We start from the raw sequence: 11,755 nt of genomic DNA on the forward strand, positions 1-11,755 counted from the left end.
ACTCACTTTATTGAGAAAACACAAGCAAGAAACAAATTTAGATCAGCTTTCCAATGATCTACATGACAAAGCAAATAATCTTATACAAATTGTCAAAAGATGTGTTAATAACCTAGTGGTTTATAAATTAATAAAAGCCAAACAATCAAATAAGTGGTATGATTTCAGATTTGTTGAAATGAAAAGAAAAAGAGATAAAGCATATACAAAATTTCTACAATGTGTAACCGTTCGTTACTTTTGTAAATGTGACTCTGTCACAAAATTGACTTATCCCTGTCCTATTAAGTGAACCCTACAACAGTTATCCAAACAGATCAAAACCTTGACCGACTGCCATCCCTTCCCAAGATCTCACATCGTCTTCTCAGGGGAAATCCATAGGCGTCGTGTGTTTTCGGAGCCCAGGCGGGGAAGTGTGGTCACCCAGAAAACAACACACTAGTATTGTTTGTGTTACCGTAAATGTATGTGTGTTGGTTGGATGTAGAAAATTCCACTTAGCGCTTTAGCGGCTATCCGCTTCCTGTCCTTTCTGTTCGTGATCGCCTGAGGGAGCAGTTGTGCGCGACTTGAGTTTTTCAAAGTAAAACGTAGCTAATAGGAAGTGTAAAAACGTTACTTAAAATCTACTTTACATTACAGCAAAAAACAGTGCGAAAAACAAACACAACACGTTAAAAGTAAAGCTAAATTATGTTAAATTTGCTTTGTTAGTACGGTTAGTAATAGTTCTGAAAACTCAATGAACATGCGTTTGACAAAAGAATTAAAACCACATTTATATTACATGTAACGTGTTAAAAGAAAGTGACAAAGGCATAAACAACTGTTAAAACGACATTAAAACGAAGCACATTGTAAAACTGCAGATAAAAGGTAAAATGTTATCTAAAAATATGTATTTGTTAAAAAGACTGAACCACATGTAAAAACAAAACCAATGTAAACATTGACGTGCACACTATTTTTAATACCCTTGCGTAGGTCCACAAGGGCCTTTTTCTGTTTGGCTGGTTCTTACGAACCACACCATAATTATCCCCAGGCAACCAACAGTTCCGGACAGAAAACACCGTTCGAGACCGGAGTCGAGCAAGCACTTGGTATCGACTCGAACATAACCTCGTCTTGGACCGGTCAGCATCAAAACAACATCTTTTAGCCCGACGCTGGTGTCGAAAGGTCAACAAACAACAATCATACCAGCATGCTTTATTTCCGGCCGTTCCCAACTATGCTAGAACCGGCAAGTATTGGGGCGGCATTTTGCATGTCAGTCGTCTCCAGCCAGGTGCCTCCGTTACTGGTTGAGACGGTGAATAATAAGCCGACAGAGGAATCGCAGCCGCGCGGCGATTAACCAACGCCGAGGAAGAACCAAAGCCGCAAGTATTAATAGTGTGTGACGTCATGCCAGGGCCCATCCGTAAAATAAACTTAAGCATTATTGTAATCGCATCCAAAAATTGTGTAACTGTAGAAATCCGTAATCGCTTTACACTTCCGGGAATCGTTAAAGTTTCGAACCAAAATGGTTATCAAATCTCTCTCTAGGGTGGTCCGCTCAGTGATTCACAGTTTGCGTTGTTTATCATATTTTGAATTTCCGACTCTGGTTGATAGCATGAGAGGTACCCACCCGTTTCGGCACCTCTGAAAAACATGTTAGCTGTAATTGGAATCCCTTGCGTGAGGTTACTCCAGAAGACGGTGTAACGTAGTGAATTTCCCTGTAACGACCCTGAGTCCCACCATAATCTCTCCTTCCCATGTTCCCACCCACTGAGTGTAGCTGTCCGCGAGTTACATTCTGGCGCCCACATAAAAAAAGAAAAAGTTCGCTATGTTTACATTACCCGTTCCCCCGGAGAGGGATGAAAATCAGTTCCTGATTGAAACTTGATCGTCCTCCGAACGATCTCTACTCAATATTCCTGATAAAGTTTCAGTTTATTTTGTGTAAACAGTTTATGCACAGATAGCAACGCAAAAAAAAAAATTATTAATAGCTAAAATAGATACGGAAGATTGGATACTAAATTGATCTCCTATTTGTTCAAAATTTATTTATTTACAACAAAGTTAACATGTAACAGTTTATGTTTTTAATATTTACATTTATTTTCTGTTTTTTTTAGAACCGGAGTACGAAATACATTGGATTTAGAAAGGCAACCAAATTTACAAAAAAATCTGCTGGCTCATTTTATAAGCACATCCATGAGAGCAGTTACGATTACGAATTCAAAAATTACCAAAAAGAGACATTTGGATGATTGTTGCAAAAGTGAGCAACATTTTCAGAAAAAAAAACTATCGAGATATACAGATGTTCTCTCGAAAACGCCGCGTTAGAATGTTGCACACTTCGAATTATCGTAATAATCGGTTATCTAACAACGTACAGTTATTTGGAGGAATATTTTTCAAGTTTAGTCCCCAAGACTACGGTTACAAAGTGAGTAACAAACCAGCTAGCATATGCTAAGTGTGCAAGCAACTACTTGGAAGGGCAAGTAGTTCCGGAAAATGTCCAAATCCCTTACAAAAATTTAAATCTGACCCTAAATTTTGTCGAAAAAGATTATCAAATCTTAAATTCTTCCGATTTTGCCAATGTGTAGTAGGAGCAAAGAAATTGAAACTTTAACTTAATTTGAAAATGGAAGTTCTGACTAGAAGCAAAATACTCAAAGGAGTTGAAAAATGTTCTAATTTGTTAGGTGAAAACCCTCAAGAACGAATGTATTACTTTGTAACCCGAACTTTGAAAATCTAGCTGTTGTTGGATATTTTTGAGAATTCCAGATCTTTGACGATCTTACAGAAATGACAATTTGCAGGTTTTTCTCAAGTGAAACGAAAATAGATATTAGAATCCTGATTTAACGATACTTTGAGAATCGTATCAGCTTTATTTACTACCTCAGTTCATTAAAGCATTGGAGCATCTAAAGTTTTCCGTAGTAGCAGTTTAGCAAATTTGAATTACTTTATCAACATTTCAATCTTCGGATAACAGTTTCTCCGCAACCGGATGCTACCAAATTCCATAGTTTCAAAATTCTCTTCCTAGATTTTTCATTGAATTCAGTCCAACTACAAACTCCCAATACAAAACACAAACTCTCGGCAGAAAGCCTGATACGAACGAAGACGTTTGCATCAAGATCTGTAGGAGATCTGGTCTAACGCAACAGTACAGTATGCAGTTCCAAACTCACTTGGAAAAGTTTGCCTCATCTTTGTTTTTACAATATGAAGGAATAGTAATGCACGGAATAATCTTTGTCAGTAGTGAAAACTGCGTCAACAAAGCTTCAGTAGGAATTTCGGATATTCAATAACTAATTCGCTGAATTTTGAAACAAATAGAAACATATATTCACACTCTTGCTCCTAGAAACACAAAAAGAATAATTAAACACTTAACATACACTTAATCTTTCAAACATTATGCTTCCGTACCTGTAGGTCGTCGGAAAATGAGCAGATGTATAATTCCAACTCTTTTTTCTGCAGGCTACAACGCCGAACTTAGTCCATTTTACGTCCTCTAAATGGTCATGGCTAAGTTGCAGACAATCCCGGACGAGTTAGCGGAGACATCGGGCGAAGCCACTGTTGTTTTCTCTGCTGGAGAACTTCGAACCGGAACCTGAAACAAAATACCTGAAAAGTTACTGATCATTAGGTAACACGATACATAAACTCACCTTTTAAAGTTTTCCGAGTTGGTTTCCTTCCGTCCCTTCAAAGAGTGATTGCGGATGTGAAGATCTGAAACGACGAAGAAACAATAATTGAATACTTTCCTTTGCTGATGTATAGCATCCATTTCGGATTTGTTGCAGAACATAGCAAAACATAAACTATGAAAACTTACCAGCTGATATTTCAAGCAGTATTCCACCATTTCCGGATATTTCCTTCCGCAGTTTTAGCCAGAACTGAAAAGAGTTAGAAAAACGTTAGAATTAGGCAAAAATCTGCACAATTAGCGCTTAGAAGGATTTATGTTGTGAAGATTAGGACTTACCTTGATAATCCACCAGCCACGGATAGTTTGTTTATTTTCGACCGGTCGACCAAAAATTCATTCTCTTGTTATGAAAATTTTCTTATTAGACTCTTGTTCATGAATACTTGAGTTCCCACTTGACAGTTCTTATGAGAGACTGTCATGACTGATCGCTACGACAGCGAAAACACTGAACGAAATCATTAGCTGTTTCTGTCATATGCTGACATGAAATTATGCGGATTGTGATTATAAACGTTCCAAAAGTTCGATTATTAATTTTGTTCAATCAAAATAAAGATAGTAAGATGGACTGGTGCATGCATCTCTCAAGACAAAATGAATGTATTACCATTCATTTTGAAGAGGGACGATGGGGTAATGTAACCGTTCGTTACTTTTGTAAATGTGACTCTGTCACAAAATTGACTTATCCCTGTCCTATTAAGTGAACCCTACAACAGTTATCCAAACAGATCAAAACCTTGACCGACTGCCATCCCTTCCCAAGATCTCACATCGTCTTCTCAGGGGAAATCCATAGGCGTCGTGTGTTTTCGGAGCCCAGGCGGGGAAGTGTGGTCACCCAGAAAACAACACACTAGTATTGTTTGTGTTACCGTAAATGTATGTGTGTTGGTTGGATGTAGAAAATTCCACTTAGCGCTTTAGCGGCTATCCGCTTCCTGTCCTTTCTGTTCGTGATCGCCTGAGGGAGCAGTTGTGCGCGACTTGAGTTTTTCAAAGTAAAACGTAGCTAATAGGAAGTGTAAAAACGTTACTTAAAATCTACTTTACATTACAGCAAAAAACAGTGCGAAAAACAAACACAACACGTTAAAAGTAAAGCTAAATTATGTTAAATTTGCTTTGTTAGTACGGTTAGTAATAGTTCTGAAAACTCAATGAACATGCGTTTGACAAAAGAATTAAAACCACATTTATATTACATGTAACGTGTTAAAAGAAAGTGACAAAGGCATAAACAACTGTTAAAACGACATTAAAACGAAGCACATTGTAAAACTGCAGATAAAAGGTAAAATGTTATCTAAAAATATGTATTTGTTAAAAAGACTGAACCACATGTAAAAACAAAACCAATGTAAACATTGACGTGCACACTATTTTTAATACCCTTGCGTAGGTCCACAAGGGCCTTTTTCTGTTTGGCTGGTTCTTACGAACCACACCATAATTATCCCCAGGCAACCAACAGTTCCGGACAGAAAACACCGTTCGAGACCGGAGTCGAGCAAGCACTTGGTATCGACTCGAACATAACCTCGTCTTGGACCGGTCAGCATCAAAACAACATCTTTTAGCCCGACGCTGGTGTCGAAAGGTCAACAAACAACAATCATACCAGCATGCTTTATTTCCGGCCGTTCCCAACTATGCTAGAACCGGCAAGTATTGGGGCGGCATTTTGCATGTCAGTCGTCTCCAGCCAGGTGCCTCCGTTACTGGTTGAGACGGTGAATAATAAGCCGACAGAGGAATCGCAGCCGCGCGGCGATTAACCAACGCCGAGGAAGAACCAAAGCCGCAAGTATTAATAGTGTGTGACGTCATGCCAGGGCCCATCCGTAAAATAAACTTAAGCATTATTGTAATCGCATCCAAAAATTGTGTAACTGTAGAAATCCGTAATCGCTTTACACTTCCGGGAATCGTTAAAGTTTCGAACCAAAATGGTTATCAAATCTCTCTCTAGGGTGGTCCGCTCAGTGATTCACAGTTTGCGTTGTTTATCATATTTTGAATTTCCGACTCTGGTTGATAGCATGAGAGGTACCCACCCGTTTCGGCACCTCTGAAAAACATGTTAGCTGTAATTGGAATCCCTTGCGTGAGGTTACTCCAGAAGACGGTGTAACGTAGTGAATTTCCCTGTAACGACCCTGAGTCCCACCATAATCTCTCCTTCCCATGTTCCCACCCACTGAGTGTAGCTGTCCGCGAGTTACAAATGTAACTCTGATTTTACATGGTTGGTATATAAAACGTACAGAAATGAATACTCCTGTTGCTTACGGAGAAAAAAACAAGAGTGGATTCAGCGTACAATTGAAGAAAACAGAGATAATAGTAAGGAGTTGTGGAAAACTCTCAGAAGGCTTTTAAGTCCAAATGCACCAAATCCAAGTCTAATTGAATTTGGCGGAGAAGTTGAACTAAACGCAACCAAAATCGCAAATAAATTCAATGATTATTTCATCCAAAGCATTGAAGAAATTAGCAACTCTATTAAAGCAGAGCCCGATCCAATGCAACTTAGAGGAGTTTACACCCAAAGCAAATTAACTCGTTTCTCGCCCATCACGCTTGAAAAACTTAAGAAAATTATATGGACAATGGGATCATCTTCTGGTGCGGATGAGGTTAGTTGCAGAGTTTTAAAAGATGCATTTGATGCTATCGGTGAAAATATTTTAACCATAATAAATGAGTCACTGCTGACTGGAATTGTTCCCCGCTCTTGGAAAGAATCTTTGGTTGTCCCAATAGAAAAAGTCAATGGTACATCGAAAGCAGAAGAATTTCGTCCAATTAATATGCTTCCTCTGTACGAGAAAGTATTGGAGTTAGCAGTTAAGGAACAATTAATAAATTATATTGACACGTATAAACTGCTTATCCCAGAACAGAGTGGCTATCGTAAGAATCACTCTTGTGAGACAGCTTTAAACTTGGTGTTGGCCAAATGGAAAGGAATGTTGGAGAAAAGGCAAAAGATAATCGCAGTATTTCTAGATTTGAAACGCGCATTTGAAACAATTTCACGCAGAAATCTTATAAAAACTCTATGGAAATACGGTATAGAGGGCACAACTCTGAATTGCTTCCAATCGTATTTAGAATGCCGTTATCAACGAACGAAGTATGCCACTGTGATATCCAATACCAAAGAAACCAAGGTCGGTGTACCACAAGGAAGTGTGCTTGGACCCTTGCTTTTTATTTTATACATTAATGACATGAAACGAATCCTGAACCACTGTGATATAAATTTGTTTGCTGACGATACTGTAATATTTATTGCTAATGACAATGCTGATGCTGCTGTTGTACAACTGAACTGTGATCTAGAAAACTTAAGTAAATGGCTGAATTTTAAAATGTTGAAACTGAATGTCTCGAAAACTAAATGTTTGATTGTCTCCAACAAGCCTGCAAACTGTGATATAGTTAATGTTAGTATCGATGGTGTGCGTCTTGAAATAGTTCACGAAATTAAGTATCTTGGTGTTATAATTGATGAAAAATTGAATTTCAAAAACCATATCGACTATGCTGTTAAGAAAATAGCACAAAAATTTGGAATTTTATGTCGGTTGCGTAATGATTTGACTCAATGGAGTCTTATTTACTTGTACAAGGCAATAATATCACCGCATTTTGATTTCTGCCCCTCAATAATATGCTTTGCAAATGATCAACAAATGGCTCGTCTACAGAGGCTTCAGAATAAAATGATGAGACTGATTCTAAGATGTGACCGAAGAACCCCTATTCAAATTATGCTGAGTACATTACAATGGCTCTCAGTTAAGCAGCGAGTGACGTATCATACCATGATCCTGATATTTAAAATTGTAAAAGGAATAGCACCAGAATACCTTCAGGAAAGAATAATCAGAGGAACTGACCTGCATCGTTATGGAACTCGTTTTGCCAGTGAGATAAGAGCAGCTTCATTTTTATTAGCATCCACACAGAATTCATTATATTATAAAGGAATAAAAATGTATAACACTTTACCTATGGACATCAAGCGAGAAGAAAACTTGACAAATTTTAAAAATAAATGTTTGGCGTTCGTGAAAAACAATATTAGGATATAGTACGTGTTAAAATAAGCTAGTAATTAAATTACATGATGATGATGAACTCAACTGAACAAACGTCTCTGGGCCGCACATGACAAATCTCAAAAGCAACGCGATCTGGGGCGCGGTAAAACCCTGAAAATGGACTCATGTGTGTGTGGGATGGGGCTACACCCCAAAATGTCCCTTTTCCCAGATGGTCCCTGTTCTTAAGTTGAAAAATTTGTAGCAGCAAAAGAAACAGCAAGAAAAAAAAAGCAATAAATAAAAAAAAGGCAATGATGGACGTACATGGGAACAAATCCAGTAAGATTCAACGAATCAATTGATCAAAGACTAAATGAGACAATTTATAAAAAAATATCTATTAAGATAATCCAGCCCAATTTCCCATGTACGGGGGATAGTGGAGGGCCATCATCATCATATCATCATATTATGTACCAACGAGAACACTTCGTCAGTTTCTTTCAATACCTCACCACCGTACTGCTTATGGTCAAAACCATCCTATTGACAAGTGTTGTGAACTTTTTAATTTAGTGTATCATTTGTTTAATTTTAATATGTGCAAACGTCGTTTTAAATTACAAATTACAAATTAGGTTTAAGCAGAATTTAGTAGTTTTTAAGTTATCAGTCTGTACGGTAATTTAAACCAAAGACGAAATAAAAAAAAATAAATCTTTTACTTTCTTCCCCGGATCCTAAGTTGATTAACGTGGAGCCGCTTCCGGAACCGCATCCCTGCTTCACGAAGATCTCCGGGAACATCACTCGCGGGAAAACTGCTTAAACTTTGGTGCACGACTTGACTTGACACTTTGTTTACATTTGTCTATGGTCCTGTTCTTGACAGTTCATAATTTTACATGACATTATCATGTTCAGTGTTTGTAATATTGATTAAACACAAATTCAATGTCGTCATCACATTCCATGACGTGTAATTTTAAGAAATTTCTTATTCAGTGTTGTTAAGAATTGTGTATGACCAAAAACATTTGTAAAATTACATCACATATGATGTAACGAAAAAAAAGCAACACATATGATGGAATTTTCAGAGCGAGTTGAATATTACACGTCTATGAATTTCAACAGACGAGTAAAATTTGGAAGACATGTAAATATTTAAGACGTGTAATATTTAATTCGCACTGAAAATTCCGTCATTTGTGGTGCTTCTTTTTATTTACATCATATGTGATGGAAATTTACATCAAATAATTTCAACTTTTTTCAATCTGTAAATTTACATCAACAAATCGCGTTCGACGTCATGTAATGTTAGAGGTTTTTCAATTTCAGTGTTGTTAAGGATTCAGATTTTTTTGCTATGTAGATTGTCGGAAGTTCCCAAACGACACAATATTTGTTTGATTGGGTGGGCGATTTGCAACAAAGCTGTTTGACACTTTGTTGGTACTTAATACTTGAATATTTTAATAATTATTTTCACGGTTTCAGGATTTTTTTCCCTAAACAATTTTTGAATCTTCTAATAAACATGTAAAAATAAATCATTTTTCAAACAACGCTTAAAAAATCTTGAGAAATAAATCATCCTTGCGGATGAAAATCACTTAAAAATCAGCAACTTAGAGAAAGCTGGCAAACGTAATTTGAATACTTTTTGGCATTTGTACCGAAACTTAACTCTGGAATAAGTTTTTGACAAATTGTTCCGAATATGAAAATTTGCCAAAAACATTCAATGTTTGAAAGAAAAATACCTTTCATTGTATGTTAATCCTTTGATTTTATGTATAAAAATACGGATAAAAACCATTCTAAATTAGCTCAGTATTCTTTCTTCTTCTTTCTTCTGATTGAAGTTTTAAATCAAGATTACAAAGTTCTTTAGGTTCCAATCAGAACGTTACCATGTGCCGTGATCATTTTAAATGGTTTGAAATGTTGCTGAAATATCATGATTGATTCTGAAACATGATGTTTGTCTTATGTTAACAGTTTATCACCGCTGGTTTATGATTTTTAATTTAATGATTAATGGCATTTCGGTGAATTATACATTCTAATAGGAAGAATTTCAAATGAAAGTAATGAAAATTATAGACGGATAGATTAGATTAGGAAGCATGAAAGGTGTTGAAAATGAGCCAAGAGCGTGATTTGAGAAAACTTCTTGCCGCACAAGACCATTTGTCCCACATCGTATTATTGTCTAGAAGAAGCAAAGTCGATAGGCTGACTTTGCATTGATCTATACAATGATACATGGATGGATCGAAGCACGTGTTTTTCGTGTTTTTCGTCCGATCGGGGTACGAAAAACACGTGCTTCGATCCATCCATGTATCATTGTATAGATCAGGGGTGAGCAACCCGCGGCCCGCGGGCCGCATGCGGCCCTCGATACATGTTTGTGCGGCCCGCGGAGCTAATCTCAAATTAAATTTATTTCACGATTTTTTTTTCTACAAAAGATTGTTAATTATCATAAAAAAGCAGTCCCTACTATACCAAAAACATGATGTATCATTAACTTGATATGCACGTCGCTTGTTTGCAGTTGCATTTTTCTCATAATCATCCGTATAGTTGACTTAAGGATTAAAGCTTTTTATTGAGTTCTTTTCACTTATCGAAAATACGTTATATAAGAGGTTGCTTTTCGTTTCAAACAAAGTTCAAATTGTATGATAAAGTGAAATGAGGCCCTTAGAGCCAAAGGTGTATAAGTGCATAAAAGCTGATTTCGAGAAAAAAGCTCTTGAACTTCGTTGTGTTCCAGTAAATTCCATAGATATTTTTTATGAATTTTTTTCATGTGAATGATTTTCCTAAATAAAAACAAAGCATTTTACAACATTTTCCCAAAAAACAACGTTTGTTCGACGTTTATTGAGGTGACACATATTTTTTAAATTTGGTGCTTTTACCCCTTTGGCTCCAAACACATGCACTTATACCCCTTTGCCACCAAAAAAATTCACTTATACCCCTTTGCCACCAACAAATTTTCACATCCATGTTTTTTGATCTTGTTGATATGGATAAGAAACCATAAATATTCACTGCTACAAGAGTCAATTAGTTTTCTTATAATTTTTGTTGTTGTTGTTTTGATGAGAAATATACTCTGGTACAGTAGGTTAAGAGATTTCATGGCTGAAGATCGACCTGGTCTTGGCAACTTCTAGTAAATTTCTCCAAACAACGTTTTTTCCCCCAGGATTAATTTATAATAATTCGTGAAAGGTATTTTCCACTAAATTCCAATCACCACGTGTTTTGTACGTCTTTGCCTAATCAATTGGGTATTGGAATGGGACTTGCGGTCACTCTGAGTTGTTTTTTTACAGTAAATTAACGATAGGCGCTTCAATATTAACCCAATTATCTCGTACAAATACATTTTTTTTAACTTTATAAGCCTTTAATCCGTGACACACTCCGTATATCCCGAAATCAAGAATTTGTGGTCCGCTAATTTGTTATTGAAATAGAAAAAATAATGAAATATATTAATTTCATTTTCTACTAGAATTATCACTAAATGCAATCAGATGAATCACAGTTGATGGTAAATTTTTAAACATCATCAGCTATTCAAAAAAAAAGTGAATTACATTTATTTTAAAATTTTTTGGTCTCGATGAAAAAACATTACTTTCATGAAATCAAGTAAGGGTTGGTGGCAAAGGGGTATAAGTACATCTGTTTAATGGACTTTGGAGGCAAAGGGGTATAAGTGCAGCACTTATACCCCTTTGGCTCCAAACAAAAATGAAATTTCAATTAGCAGGATTTTTTCAACGAGATCTAAACATAATAAAATAGTGACATAAAATTATGATTAAAATAGCATATGATGATTGACAGTCAAGGATTCGTTCTAGATGGTTATCTCGATTTTTTCCATTTTGTCACT

General features: G+C 36.4%; 2 long non-coding RNA genes across 2 annotated transcripts; both read left to right on the forward strand.

Annotated features, from left to right (window-relative positions):
• The first annotated feature begins 259 nt into the window (after positions 1 to 259).
• On the forward strand, positions 260 to 1,782 carry LOC129756782 (uncharacterized). Its single transcript, XR_008739532.1, has 4 exons — positions 260 to 586; positions 646 to 721; positions 808 to 879; positions 988 to 1,782. It is a non-coding gene; the product is annotated as an uncharacterized LOC129756782 (long non-coding RNA).
• A 2,058-nt stretch (positions 1,783 to 3,840) lies between these two features.
• On the forward strand, positions 3,841 to 5,966 carry LOC129755994 (uncharacterized). The gene is made up of 4 exons (XR_008739363.1): positions 3,841 to 4,770; positions 4,830 to 4,905; positions 4,992 to 5,063; positions 5,172 to 5,966. It is a non-coding gene; the product is annotated as an uncharacterized LOC129755994 (long non-coding RNA).
• Positions 5,967 to 11,755: the final 5,789 nt, after the last annotated feature.

Source organism: Uranotaenia lowii, chromosome 3 (genome assembly GCF_029784155.1).
Source record: "Uranotaenia lowii strain MFRU-FL chromosome 3, ASM2978415v1, whole genome shotgun sequence".
Classification (NCBI taxonomy): domain Eukaryota; kingdom Metazoa; phylum Arthropoda; class Insecta; order Diptera; family Culicidae; genus Uranotaenia; species Uranotaenia lowii.